We start from the raw sequence: 13,392 nt of genomic DNA on the forward strand, positions 1-13,392 counted from the left end.
CGTTATTTTAAATGTATAGAATTAACCATTAATGAGCTACGATATTTTTGAAAAAAATCTGAATAGAACGTATTAAGTTCCGATGTGACTTTGTTCGCACACCAGTTATCATTTTACCTGCTCTAATCAATAATCATATACCATGTACCAGTAAAATGACATATTTTCTTAATGATAGACTTTCCCTATTACCATGAATAGCACTAAATAAATAAAGTTATTATATTATTAATTAAAATAACTCATTGTTGAAAACTTAAAAAAATCGATTACCTCCATAGTTTATTCAAATATATAATCAAAATTATTATTTTAGAGAAATTATTTAAGGTTGGACTAGGATTGGAATAAATTGATCTATTAAAATTGTTTAGATAACTTAAAGTATTGTTTCAAAAGTTGTATATGAATCTATAGTATATTGGACATTTTGTATACCTATATAAGCCATTAGTACCTACTTAATTGTATTTATTTTCGTAATGAAATCGATTTTAATTATAATAATAACATTATGAATGTTAATTTTTAAGTTTTTAAGACAAGCTTTATTTTGATCGGCAATGTTTTTATACATACGTTATTAAAAAATTTAGTGTAGTGATTCATTTTATTTAATTTGTGGTTATTTTAGTCAAAAATTATTGTCTTGGGTCTTAAAACAAAATTTAAATATAAAATTACTTATTCGATAAATATTAATAATAATCATCATGTTGAATTAATATTAATTGTTAAAAGAATATTATTGTTGATCAAAACTAGGTTGATAAAATTGCTTCACTAAATAATATTTAAATTTTATTTAACAATATAATAACATCTTCTATGTATATGTATTTTTTGTCTTATAAATTGCACTCCTAATATATTGGGTAATGATAATCTTTGTTATGTATAATAATATTTTAGTTATTTTACATGGGTTAAAATTAAGTTATAAGAGAACGTCAGTGCACTGTTTATTTTCTCTCTGGCTCACGCACAACACAGGGTGAACGCATTTGCACGTTAATTTATGTTTTTATGTTTATCTTGAGCTATCCTGAGTTAAATCATCTATTATAAAAATTATAAAAAATATTTTTTAAAGGTAGTCACATCAATTTGCCTAGCTAAATATTTTATCAAATCAATTAAATAAATTAAATATCCATTCAAATTAAAAAAAAAGCGGGTAAGTGGGTAGGTACCTCTCTGCTGTACATTATAGGTGCCGCGTGGAACACTATTATATATTATAGGAGTAATAAATTTGAATCCTATGATAGGTATCATTGTATACGAAAAACGATTCTGAAGATGATTTGTCAGCGTAGAATATAATTTCTAGTGGTTGGTGAAAAAGGTGGTTTATGTTTTAATGGCCTGAATACACCAAAATTTAAGTTCTTTTTTAATTATTGTAAGCTAAACTTATGAAAAATCTTGTATTAAATCTTCAACTCTAGTTACTTTTGCAAAATTTTTATGAATTATACCTACAAAATAATTTGCAAATATTCATGATTTTGACGAATTTTTGTCAATATTTGAACTTCAAATGCCAATAAAAAAAAATTGTGCCTATGTATTCTTATAATTTTTAAATCACTATAGGTAGGAGTAACTTATGAGAAATTTTGTATTAAATTTTCTAGTATTTTTATTGGGCCAAAAAATTTTTATCAACACTTCAAAAGACTTGAAAATTTCAGTTGTCTATAAATAGCTCAAAATAAGTCAAAATATTTTGAAAACTAAATCATGTAAAAAAAATGCCAATTTAAATAATTGGTGAAATTTTCAAGTATCAACGATTTATACTTTTTGAATAATAACAAATATTTAAGAGCGTTTGAGGATAAATCATTATCGTTACGCTATTTCGTAAAAAATTCAAATTCAAATACACTTAACATTTTCCTATCATGATGCTTCGAGTTTTCTCTAAAGCTACTTGAAGGAAAACTTATGGAAATCAGTGTTGTTTTTTTAATCCTTAGATATAAACACAAAAATTTTTATGATTTTTCAACTTCAACATTACTTGCAAATTTTCGCGATTTTGACATATATTTCGTAAAAATTTGAACTATAAACGCTTATAAAAGAAAATTTGTGACTAACGATTTTTAATTTTTTTTTTTGCTACAATTAGAACAATTCATAAGAAACTTTGTATTAAATTTTCAAGTCTTTTTGGTTATCCAAACTTTTTTTATCGACACTTCGAAAAAAAATTCTCATAAAAATCGAAAATTTCATTGGTTTATAAATAACTCAAAAAAAGTCAAAAGTTTTTGAAAATTTTACTGTTTATAGATAACACTGACATAAAAATTTGGTGAAAATTTCAAGTATTTACAGAGATTAGTTTTTGAATTACAACCATATAAAAAAATCAATTTGGTCGAAAACTGGTTTTGCGTAAAAATTCCTGTTTTTCTGTTACTTTTTTAGAGTTTTTCCTGACGCTTTTGAAAACTATTGGACATTTTTTACTTTTGACCCCCCAAAGTACCAACTAGAGTCACTTTTCTATCAGAAATGGGGTTGAGTTTAAAAATCGAAGCACTTTTACTGCTCCAAAACGTGGTGACAGACACAAAAATAAAAAAACACACATTGTATAAAATCAATACATTCATCACTTCGTTCAGAATCTAAAATGGAGTCGAATATAGTCAAATAATAATTATTAATAAATTAACAGCTGATCATCAATAAACTCTCAAACATTTTATTCTTTAAATATATATATTTTTTATAGAAGATGTTTTTACTTTAAAATTTGCCAAAAATCATAAAAAAAAAAACAATTTTACATAAATGCATTTTATCGATATTGTGCGCGGGTCTAAGCTAAGAGACAAAACAAATACTGCATTGACATCCTCATAACCAACAGTTGTTCAAATCATAGTAATGATTTATAATTTGTTGTAGGTAATCTTTATTTCAAATGTTCAATGTTTATTTTTCAATAACACATGAATGGTAGGAAAAATTAAATGTATATTATACAAACCAGTTATCAATATTTCTATTCAAATTATCAAATAATATTTTTTCTTATATTATATTATAATATTACATATTGGTGTTCATACAAATGTACTGTATACATTATATTTTAATTTTTAAATATATTGTATAATGTATAGTTGTATGTTTATTGTTTGATGTCCTCTCCAGAATCCAGTCTCTTATTTCCTCTGGTTGTATATTATATTGTGGCTGGGAGGTCGGTACACTAGCAGTAGGTGTCCTCGTAATCAGCAGCGCCCACCGCCCTCTCAATGGTTTTGTTAATGGTGGGGAGTCCGATCAATCTAAAAGCTCATGCGTGTTGCGCCCGTCAAGACGCGGTTGAACCGGCAGCAGTGCCGGCGTGGTCGGCTTTTTTTATTACTACGATTGAACACAGCCGACAACTAGTACAGATATTCTGAATTCGATTTTCAGGTGGAATTATAGGAACCCAATATTAAATTGATAGTTAATTTAGTGTTTACTGTTTATACTCGTATCACTGTATAATATAATAATATGTATATAAAATACAAATAGTTATGTATTGTATATACTATATTATATTATTATGTACCAACTGTTGAAAAAATACTATAATTATTTTACAGATTTAAAATCTTTAGAATTAGTACCTATCTAATTTTTAAGTTGAATATATATTTTATACCATGTAGTAATTTTTTATTCTGCAGTAAATCAAAACAATCAGAATTAGGTAGGTAAAAACCATATTTTAAAATATTTTAATGCATTTTTAAGATGTCTACATTAATTTTGTAACATCAGAAAATTAATCAATATGAAAAACTATAACGTCTATAACTAATAATCTATTACTTATTATTAAAGATTTAAGTTTAATTGTACTGTATTTATTTTATAAGACGTCTAAACGTCTTTAAGAAATATTAAACATATTTTATTCATTAAGAAGTTTCATAATTACGTCTACTAATTCTCGAATGTTGCCCTAATAAAAAAAAATAAAATAAATAAAATCAATTGTTTAAGTGTACTTTAAGAAATATAAAAAACATATTATTTATCCATGTAATATCGTAATATTATAGTCAATTTTAAACAGAAATATGTCAGTTTAGTGTAGAAATGCACTTACTACTGATTTGAAAATTATTTAATACCTAACTCATTTTGTATATTTTTTGTACATATTATTGTAAACATCAGAAACATGTTATTCAATTTAACAAGTTTGGTAAAATTAAGATTAAAACTTAGAATACTATTGAACAGTGTTTATTTCAGGGGATGATTATGAGGGGGGTATCCCCCTGGAAGAAAAATGTATACCTACGATATTTTTTATTTCCTTCGTTATTTACTCCTGTGGCATACTCCCTTGAAAATTTACGATACTCCCCCCCCCCTAGGGTAAAAGGTCTGAAATAAACAATGCTATTGACTATTGACGAGGTTCACCAGCAAAAAAAGTAGTATATCAGTTTTATTAACTCTCCATCGGAGAATTATGAGTAATAATATATATAAATACATTTAATTATTTTTTGATATTATTGTCATGTTAAATTATATATTATTATATTTTAATTCTGGATTGTTTTGATAGTATTTTATACATGTCTATTAATATTAATATCGAATATAATATGATAATAACTACAAATTGAATAGATACCTATATTTGATTATATAAATTACTTATTTTATTACTGATAAATAATAAATCATACTCATTGATTTATTGAAAAAAAATTGAATAGCTGAATTTTATAAATTAGAAATAATATTTTTTCCTTGTGAATTACAATATGTATACGGAAATAATTTTTTCTTTAATTTTAATAGATGTGTTTAGATTTTTCCAACAATTTGTGTATATTTTTGTTATATTACACACAAAAAAAAAACGTTAACAAACTTCGACGTTAGTGTTCATTTCATTTCATTTATTTATGTGTTCCTGGTTTTCAGTAGAAAGATTTCTTATTTGAGCTGAGAATTCAGGATAAAGATATCATGATTTCCAATGCTTTCTTTTTTAGCTTACCTAACCAAAAGGTAAAATCCATTTTCCAAATATTCGTTTAGATTTATGTTTTATACACTTTGATTTGATGAATTTATTTATTTGATTTGTGTAGTAGGTATAAAATAATATACCTAAAATAATATTCAAAGTTAAAGATAAATTGATTTTTGTTGGTCAACTTTTTCGTTTCAATCTTTTAATTATACCACATTATTTAATATGATTTATTATCGCTATTTTTAACTTTAAAAATCACATTATGTATTTTGACACATTAATAGATAAAATATAAACTTAACCGTATAATTGTGTATAGTGTATTATAGATAAAGTATATATAGAGCTACTATTATTGGTGTATGGATGCTCAGAAAGAGTATTAGTTAGAAACTTAAACGAGCAGCTAAAATTATTATTTTTATTATACTCATACTATGTATGTTGTATATCTATCATAAATCATACTATTTTATGTATTATAACATATTACACATATTTTTTTTGATTAAATTATTTCAATGAATGTAAATATAGTTGTATAGATAACTTCTGCCTTCAACAGTTAGTTTAATGGTATTTAAAACATTACAAATAAAAAGGCGCAACTTAAAATGTCTACAAATACTATAATTGGCTTTACAATACGATTTTACTTACTTATAGTTTCCTACAAACACAATTATGTATTTTTAAATTAAATATTTATACTCATAAAATAATATTGTAATATCTACCATATTTTATATATATAATTATGTAGCAAACATTGAATAGACCGTTAAAAAAAATATACAGTTTTTTGTTTTTACTTTTGTCTCATAGTGTAGTAGGGGAACAAGGAGTGAATGTCGAAATCAGGGAGAGGGTATTGTATAAACGTTAGTATGATCAGCGCTGCGAAAGCCTCTCCTAAAGCTCTAGCGTGCTGCGATGGAACTTTACATCCGCGCTCGACAGGCATTCAGTACGGTGTTGGGCGTGGTTCGCATAGGAATGAATACAACAGCAACCGATGCGATATTTTTCATTAATTTTTTTTACCATCACTAACCCTATGTATTGTAATATTAGCTTTTAAACATAATCACATTTTTTTTACATACCGACCAACGCTTTGTCTGTGCGTTATTTTATTTAGATAAATCATCCAACATTTTTACCCATTGTTTTTCAACTCGTTAGTTTCGCGTTAACAGTACGACGATGTTGAAAGGGGTGTCGTGCGTTGACAGTGTGTTACCATTGCATGCGAGATAAGACCTTCATCTTAGTGGTGGTCATTTAATATTTTTACCGCGATGTTCAGCAACCGTTAATAAAACGCACACTTGGATATTTACGTCCTGCCGCTTAACCTGACGGATACATCCATGTCTTGACCTTAAATATTTGATTTATCTTGAGGTGAGTAACAGCAGAAATAGTATAATTCAGTATATCATGTGTATATAATATTATCTAATTTCTATATTATCTATCATCTGTAATATATAATATATATTTTAGTGTAGTATTGTATACTATTGTAAAATAATAGTTTTTACTTTCATTTTAAACGTTTATAGGTAAAAGGTACCTTATGTGTCATAAAAAAATGCTGCTTATAACACATCTGTTGTATAAAGAAAAATTTAATATTTAATAATAAAAAGTTTTAAGTATATAATGATGTATGTTTAATAGTTTGTGTAGTTTTTCTATTGTAAATCAACTAATTTTATAATTTTAATTAACAAAAGTGATTTCCCAGAGTGTCAACTAATAATTTTTGTTAATATAAGTAGTTACATAGTTCACAATAAATATTTATTTGAGTTTTTATAAAAAAAAGTAGGTATTTATATTTATATTTTCTGACATAGCTGGATGAATTACTGATAAGTAAAATTTAAAATAAATTTTTTAGTATAACAATGCAAACCATATTATATTTTCCCAAATAGTATAACTAATATTTATATGTATGCATAGTGCATACGCATCTATTTAAAATATGAAGATTAATTGATTAATTATTATTAAGATATTACTTTTTTGCTTATTCAAATATTACGACAGTTGAATACTGGTTAGCTTCTTGAATTGTAATTGAACAATATTGATATACATAGTCGACTATTATTTTTTTAATTTTCAATTTATACTTTCAGAAATTGTTTTTACATTTTAAAAACTATATATCAATTAAAATACAATAATATTTTGTATTTTTTTGGAGCTCATATAATGTTTTAACAAAATAGCTGTTGCTTATATCATCTTCTTATTCAACTATAGTACAATAAATAAATTTTATAAAATATTTGAAAACTAAAAATAGTAGGTACATGGATAGATCAGGGGTAACCATATATCAATAACACCCTGAAAATGATTAATGTTATTTTACTTACTGTTTATCAATTGATATAATGAATATGGTCCATATACTAGATATCTATAACTCGTAGTATTTTGAATAACGAGGGCAAAGTTTTCCATTGACGTCATTGTAGAGAATGAATTATACCCGGGACGAAAGTGAATATATTTGGATGTATTGTAAAAAACATTTGAGGCAGTCGTCAGTCACCCATATTCAGAGAAACAACGATGGTTTGTTGACATATAATAGCTTATAACAAACTTTTTGCTTATACCTACTAGTTACCACTATAAATAATAATATGCTGTACTTATTATGTATAATCAAATGTTGATGATTTAGAGTGCAGCTTGCTATGGTTGCATTAATCATATATTAAAAATATATGGAGTGTTAGGAAATAATACATTATGTTTTACTGGGGGACTTACTTACCCATTTATACCGGATCTATTTTTTTTTTACTTTTTATTACCATTATAAAATTATCACCTTGCTATATTGGTTCGAGTTTCGTATATAAAATTAAAATAATATAAAATGATGTGGGTATATGATATATATCGTACACAATGGAACCGTGGCGGACATTTTTAAAAATAATTGGATACTGGGCCATCTACGGATCACTTCTTTAATTTTTTCTTCTAATTATTTAAAAATTGTATTATTATAAACACTCAAAAAATCAAAAGCCTAGATGTTACTCTCATTGAGGAAAACGATCGCCTACACTCAAATATCACTGGAGTGCCTTCGAGTCATTGTATCGCGCGTGGTCACATCTAAACACTGGTCCTTGGATTCGAAAATGATTATCGCATCTTCGTAATTAGTGGTTCCTTATCCAATTTGTTTGTTATTAATTGAGTCATATCCAAAGTTGTATTATCAATTGTGGTGACGGCTACGACAATAAATATTCCTGTAGTCCTGTGATCGGTAAACAAAATAAAGAAACCTAATCTTAGCTCACTGTTACATATATTATTTCTGCAGGTTAGGCTCCTATGAACAATATAATAATACATATTGGAATCAGACCCATGCAACTGTACAGTTTTTACCATGCTATAGAAAATTAAAATTAAAGTAGAGTGTATTTTTATTGTAGACACAACTTCAAGAAAAAAATTTACTAGGGAACTATTAGCTACACTGCTCAAACGCTTGCGTTATATCTATGTATTTAATAAACTATATGATTTTTATGACATTATAGTCGTACTTGTATTTTGTTCCGCCATCGATAATATTCCTATCACCTAACTTAACGAATTTTAAAAGTACCATTCAACCCCTTCATCGTGGACCACTTTTATAATATATATATGCCAATGCTTAAAGAATGTATTAATGTATTTTTTTTTATTTCGCGCGTTTTCGATTCTATTGCTGTTGTTTTGATGACGGGCGACGACACGGTGTCATCGTTCATTTTACCGGCGGCAGTGTCAAAGGCGTTGTCGAACTGCTTCGCTGAGGCAGGGGAGAAGTGAACGAGAGAACACCGCCGTGCCGTGTCGCCTTCACGGTGCATAACGCGGTGGGTTTACCCCGGAGGAAACGTCGGTCGGTCGCCACGGCAACATCCGCGCCCCGACGGTAACGTTGACCTTTGGCGCGCGCGATGTATGTGCTTGTGTGTGCGTTTATATGTTCTATACGGATATTACGGCACTAGCCGCCGTGGAAAAGACAACGCCGCAGCATCGCGCGAGTATATAAAACAAAGAGTGGCCGACCGGTCAAACACTTCCCACAGCGTTACCACCCCCATTCCCTAACAGGGTACCGTGTGTAAGTCGTCGTATTTCCCTCGTGCAGGTTCACGCTCGTTTGCGCTTATACCCTCGACCCCCGACACTTCATGATAACATGTTTTTATATTACTCAACATTAACTAATACAAAATCATAATGATAATGATAATACTAATATAATGGCTAGGCTCATATTATATTACAATAAAAGACGTAGTCTGCGACTCTTGTTGCCGCTAAGACTACCTATATCTTTTCTTTTTATATTTTAATATTTAAACTGTCAATATTTATTTGTAGGCACGTTGACAAAAACTCGTATAGGTAGTTACGTAACCAGTCTTGTTTAAAGGAATCATCCAGTAATGCGTGGAATTTCATGCGTACAATTCTTAGCACAATATTATTATGTTACGTACTTAATATGTACTAAATATTTCAGTCAAATGACTTAGGATTGAAATGAAGTTATCAGGAAGTGACAAGTATGAATGAAAAAATACATATTTTGAGAAAACTTTCATTACGTACTTGTTCAATATTACTTTATTTTTAAAAATAAGTTTTGAATAAAATTGTTTTTCTAATTACATAGATTATTTAAGTGTATTAAAACTTCGAATCTTCTTGTAATCTATTTTACACGTCTTCTTTCTTTTTGTAATTTAGTTTAAATTTAAACGTTCATTCTTGCGAGAAGATATGACAAAATTTAAAAGATTGATAAAAGTTGACACATTAATAAGGTGTAATTATTTAGATTTTATTATTTAATAGTGTTAATTTACGTTTTTTCTATATACATATAGTATTTAACAATATCAAAAATATTTTAAGTAGTCGAGTACAAAAATAATGATTAAAATATCGTTTAAAAACTAAATTGGTAGTAAATTTTAATTAAAAAGGTTTTTACACAAAAATTGTTCTTCAAAAATTTTTTTTTTATATTCGCCTTTACATACCGTTAAAGTTAAATGTTCTCAAAATGTATTTTCGGTGCTGCCTTTTATCTCTCAAAAACCACATTTTTATCCAACCTCATCTAGCTAAAATATTTAGTGATACGTATAACAGGGTCACACTGTATACATATAATTTAAATCATATTATACTAAGTATTTAATTATTATATTATATTTTGCCAATTTCTCATTTGTGTTAAATAATATTATTGTGTTTAGAAAACGTTCATAGAGTTTAGGATCATACTACTATTTATACGTACACACAAAACCATACCTTGCATATTAACAACATATTATAATTAATTACAATTAATTAATATTTAAATTTATAAGTACCTAATTTTTAATCTTTAAATATTTTTTCTATATTAATTATTCCCAATATATCCTACTATAATAGGCGTACGAGAAAGTTTTATTTTTGTACCAGTTTAAACTTAGGAATAAATAAAGTTATAAATGTCCCGACCATATGGCTAATGTAAAAAAAAACTGCTTGTATTATAGTTTGACGCGTGTAAAACGCGTTGGGTGAGAATGTCATTCCGCTTCTACTAATTATAAGCTATAAAAGATAAATCCATAAGAATGTTGAGTTTCATCTATTCTTTTTCTCTTAAATAATCGCTTTTAAATATTTTTTAATAAGAGCATAAGCACAACTATAATAGAAAATAGACTTGTTCAAAGCCAATAATTACATGTGTATCTTGGCTGTTCCATAATAATTTCTACTGTTTGCTGTTTTAAAATATCATAAATAACTTGTAACTTCATAACATATCACGTTATTATTTATTATTGTTATATGTTTTGACAACAAAGTAAAATTAATTATCATTATTTGATATTGATGTTTTTATTCGTCACATAATAATTCGAAAGCGTGTTTTATACTACTAACTGACATTAAGTCAAATATGGGTGCTATTCTATTATTCAATGGAGATATACGCTATCTATTGTGCATATCTAAAATATTGATATTATATTTTATAATAATCTATCTATTTTGCAGTAGGTATAGTTGAAAGTTGAGATGAATTAAATATTTAAATTTTTTACTCAAAAATTATAATTTTTAACAGTATACTGCAGGGAATTAAAACACCTGAGTTTTATCTATCTTTATTTTCATTTATTTTAATTTAATTTACTCCATTTTTATTAGTTTTACTATTATATATGCACGTTAGTTAAATATTTATTTAAAATTAATATATTATATATTATTTTTAAGTTATGACTAAAAAGTAATAGATATAGACCACCTAACGAATAAAACTAATGAAAAATTAGTGTACTTATTGTGTAATCAAATATTAAAACTTATATAAACGACCTAAAAACTTTTTAGTGCAACAAATCTTCAATCTTTATCAACGTTTGCTTAGAAAGTATCATAACGTTAGAAACGACCTAAACTGTTGCTAATTTATATGTAAGAAATAGGTACATTAAATTGCGATATTCATCTATCGTAGTTCTTGAAGTATTTTACATCCAAAATAAAACAAAAGATTACATTTTACTTAATTATTTTAGCTAGTGTATGTGCGGTGCGCGTGCGTTTGTTGGATGAGCTGTGCGCTTGCGCGCGGGCGAGCGAGTGTGTATATGAACACATGAGCGTGATGCCGGCCGGCGGCGGGTTGGGTAAAAAACGAGCACGCGGCTCTGCGCCCGATGATCGATCGGCTTCGCGCTTGCGCTTTGTACCCCTTACTCCAGAATGCGTGAGTTAATCATGCACCGAGGACTTGGATTTTGTCCTTTTTATTTTATATGTACAGAGAAATTATTATTATTATTTTTCCATGCCCGCGTGTCGTGAAATTATTATATAATGCCAGTTGTCGCACAAACTTTCGGGCAGGTCATTCGTGACTCTGACTTGCACGCATCGTCCACCGGGATTGTCGTGGCTATACCAATCCGGTCACCGGTCACAACCACTATACCGATTCTATACAATATAATATAACCCCTCAATTCCCATCGGATTCGATGGGAAATTAATAATAGTAATTCAATTCATTTTCTATACATATAGAAAATATACACACTTACGATATTGTATCTTACGAATGGTACCTACTATTATCTATATAAAATACGTATAAAATCCTTTGGTTTTATTAATTTAAAATTAGAAGCAAGATCGAATTCAATCATGCAATAAATGTTTTAATATATTTTATTCTTGTATATTAAATACATTGAAGAACAAGATGAACAAAAAACCAAATATTTTTCTTTAATAAATTGGTTAAAACAATTTTATGTGTATGAAATTGCGTAATTGTTTTTTTATACGTCATTATGATGTAGGTAATAATAGAGAATATAAAAACATATTTTGAGTACATTTAAAATTTTTATTTTGAATTTTAATGAAGTATATTATATTATATCAAGTTTTAGGCATATAAGTTAAATAATATATTATAATATGTTAAGTCTAAATTCTGAATTATTTCTCTTACAGTTCGATTTTATTATTTGATAAACATCATAAATTATATAATGTACACGATTCAAATACATATTGTTAAAGTTTAAGTATAATATAAATAATAATAGTATTTTTATCTTAATTTATGAATTTGTTTAGTGTCTTGTAAAGATAACAATAATTGATTAAAATAACCTATTATAGATTTACATTTCTGGTTGTACACAAAGGTGTCAACGTGCACAATCTACCTAATAATTTCAATAATTAATTGTTAAAGAATTAGGTTTTTAAAAGAAATTAGTCAATTATTGTTAAGCCGTTGAGTTCTCGTGCTAAAATGTGCCGAGCCTTGAAAAACTAGACACATGAAATTATAAACTCATTGATAATTGACGTCACGTATCCGTATTTTGTTCCCTCCCTAACCCATTATCATGCCTGCTGGAATGTATTCATAGACCGTGTGGTCTATTGACGGAAGTCAATTCCGCTAGTAGTTAATGCTACCCTTCTCTTCATCCTGTCAATTACATGTGTTGATAAATAAACAAGTTAATTGCATTGGTTCTCAAACTTTTAAAAATATATTTTTTTAACTGTCATTAATGAAAAATACAATTAAATTACCAATATGTACATCATTTTTACCCTGACATTGAACTTCATAAAGTACCTATACGTTCTTCTTGTATGGGTTCTTGATTGTTATATCATAGCAAATTCTTAATATGAATGTTAAATTTAAATGAAATACCTACTTATATATTTTATTACTTTTATTCGACCTTTTCTATACATTACTTATACGTAAT

The 13,392-nt window shown here is 27.2% G+C and overlaps 1 protein-coding gene across 2 annotated transcripts in view; it reads left to right on the forward strand.

The window, feature by feature from the left end:
- The window catches only part of LOC114118998 (guanine nucleotide-binding protein G(I)/G(S)/G(T) subunit beta-1), a 31,578-nt gene that overhangs the window by 7,768 nt on the left and 10,418 nt on the right, over nucleotides 1–13,392 (forward strand). Inside the window, exon 1 of one of the 2 annotated variants that reach the window (XM_027980458.2) lies at nucleotides 5,969–6,430. The exons of the other annotated variant lie outside the window; for it this stretch is intronic. The gene's annotated coding sequence lies outside the window, so the exon portion shown is untranslated. Of the gene's footprint in view, nucleotides 1–5,968; nucleotides 6,431–13,392 lie in introns of those variants that run through there. 2 annotated transcript variants of the gene reach the window in all.

This window comes from Aphis gossypii, chromosome 2 (genome assembly GCF_020184175.1).
Source record: "Aphis gossypii isolate Hap1 chromosome 2, ASM2018417v2, whole genome shotgun sequence".
NCBI classification, from domain to species: domain Eukaryota; kingdom Metazoa; phylum Arthropoda; class Insecta; order Hemiptera; family Aphididae; genus Aphis; species Aphis gossypii.